Source organism: Microtus oregoni, unplaced genomic scaffold (genome assembly GCF_018167655.1).
Source record: "Microtus oregoni isolate MIOR12 unplaced genomic scaffold, Mior012 000016F_ref0000370, whole genome shotgun sequence".
Classification (NCBI taxonomy): Eukaryota; Metazoa; Chordata; class Mammalia; order Rodentia; family Cricetidae; genus Microtus; species Microtus oregoni.
In genome coordinates, this window is record NW_024543075.1 from 27,845,973 (window position 1) to 27,848,633 (window position 2,661).

At 48.4% G+C, this 2,661-nt stretch overlaps 1 pseudogene; it reads left to right on the top strand.

The window, feature by feature from the left end:
- Positions 1-212: 212 nt before the first annotated feature.
- LOC121457349 lies at positions 213-2,262 on the top strand (annotated as a pseudogene).
- Positions 2,263-2,661: the final 399 nt, after the last annotated feature.

A 2,661-nucleotide genomic window follows, 5' to 3' on the forward strand; every position in this document is an offset into this window, starting at 1 on the left:
GAAGAGAGATTTGGGGAGGGAACTAGAGAAGAGGAGGGAGGGGAAACTGTGGCTGGTAGAAATTAAGAAATTTTATTTAAAAAATTAAAAGAAATCTGTAGTCAGTCCCCAGAATGCCTGTGTGTTTATAGTCTCTAAAGAGCGGTGCTTCTCCTGCAGTAGCCCCAAGAGTCCACAGAGCTCCTGAGAGCTTGGAAGGAGATGCACCAGCCATGTACCCCTGCAAGAATCTGCTAGGGAGCCAAGGGCTTGGAATACTCTTTCTCCTGCCATTCTGGAGGCAGAGGTGTGCACCAGGTGGCTGGCTCCAACCAGTGGTGCCAGAAATCCTGCATGTCCTCATGGTCTTCTGCAATCGGCCTGAGGACTCCCAGAGGTGGTTGCAGCTGATCCTGGGTGTGGAAGGAAGATGGGGAGTTAGTTACTTGTCTGTCCCAGCTTACTTCACCTCCAGTGATGGGAGGATCTTCTACCACAAAAACTCCAGGGCCAAGTTTGGAGAATTCTGCCACCAGTGCTCTCTGCAGATGACAGGGCCTGCCATGGTGGCTGGGGAGTTTAACTACCACTCATAGTGCTTTGCCTGCATGAGTTGCAAGGTGCTATTTGAGGATGGCATGTTGCACTCTACAGTGGGAAGTGTCACAATGAGGTGCCACCCATGTTTGAAAGGCTGCCCGTGGAGTCTGTCCGGGACCAGCTGCCCTGTTCAGTCACACTTATCTCCTTACCGGCCACCACTGAGTACAGACATGGCTTCTCCGTGTCTGTGGAAACTGCCTCTTCTATCTATGCCACCACCATGCAAGTGAAAGAAGTCAACCGGATGCACATCAGTCCCAACAACCACGATGCCATCCACCCTGGGGACTGAATCCTGGTGATCAATGGGACCTCTGCTCAGACTCTTTGAGTGGAGGAGGTGGAGGATGTTGGTGTGGGACAATTCTGTATTCTGTCAATTATGTTTTAAATAAATGCTGATTGGCCAGTAGCCAGGCAGGAAGTATAGGCAGGACAACCAGACAGGAAGTAGAGGTGGGGCAATGAGAACAAGAGTATTCTGGGAAAAAGGAAGCTCTCTCTGCAGTTCTGTCCAGACACCAAAGAAGCAGGATGTGACCTGCCCTGCTGAAAAAGGTACTGAGCCATGTGGCTAACATAGACAAGAATAATGAGCTAATATAAGTTATAAGAGCTAATATGAAGCCTGAGCTAATGGGCCAATCAAACTTATAGAGACTTCTGTGTGATTTTCTTTGGGGCTTACCGGCTGTGGGAACTGGGTAGGACTGAAACCCCAACAAGCAGGCCCTCATGTTATAGGATGTTATTAACTAGACAAGCTAGACACTTCAGATACTAATTGAACATGACCCTGGTCCCCAGTGCCTGGACCAGCTGCAGCAAGACACCAAACTATCTCCCACATGTAAAGTATGAACACTTTCACATTCTCAGCACTCTGGACACCAAGGAGAATCAGGAGAGGACACTGATGTGTTCTCTGAGGTACAATAACAGCATCTCCAAGTCTCTTGACCCCAACTCCCCTGAGGAGCTCCTGCTCCTCAGCCATGGCATCAGCCACTTAAAATCCCTATGCTGCTCCAGCACCTGTTCGTAGCAGATCTTCTGGTTCTGTGACCTGGCCTGTGGCAAGGTCCTGGGAAGGGCTTCTTTGGGCAGGCCATCAAAGTGACTCACAAAACCATAGGCACAGTGATGGTCACAAAGGAGTTAATTCATTGCGACGAGGAAGAAGAAGACTTTCCTGACTGAGGTGAAAATGAAGCTTGGACCACCTTAAGGTGGTCAATTTTATTGGTGTTCTGCACAATGCCAAGACATTGAGTCTGCTGATGGAGTACATTGAGGGGGGCATGCTGAAGAACTTTCTGTGCAATGTGGACCCGTTTCCCCTGGCAACAGAAAGTCAGGCTTGCCAAAGGCATCTCCTCTGGAACAGCATATTTGCACCCAATGTGCATCATCCACAGGGATCTGAACTCACCCAACTGTCTCCTCAAGCTGGACAAGACTGTGGTGGTAGCAGACTTTGGGATGTCACATATTGTGGTGGAGGAAAGGAGAAGGCCTCCAGGAAAGAAAGCCACCACTAAGAAACATACGTTATGCAAGAGTGATTGTAAGGAACACTATACCATTATGGGAAACCCTACTGGACCACGGGAACTGGAAATCCTCAGGAAAACTTCCATCCTTGGCTGCCAGGTGTCCAGGGACTCTCCAACTCACTGAGGTTTGCCATCTTCCAAGTGCAAGCTCACACTGTATTTGACAAATTGGGAGTGGGTTTGGTTAAAAATATAATGTATGGTGGGTTGTACTGGTTGGGTGATCGGGAGAATGGTTGTTGTTATCAGCTTTTATCTATCAGGTGATACTGAAATATTGTACAGAGACAAAATGAATGCTGGGATGGGAAGTTGTTTTTGGCCAGTTTACTTGCTAAGTAGACTGTACTTGTGTGTGGAGTTTGCAAACTTGCTGCAGGGGAATCCTGAACTCCCAGCATGGCTCAGCATCTTGTAACTGGTTATGCTTGAGCTGTCCCAGCAAGTGTGGGAGTGGTGGGCCTGAGCTGGGCCATGAAGCAGACTAAATAAATTAAGTAGTTAACATAGTGCCAACACTGTG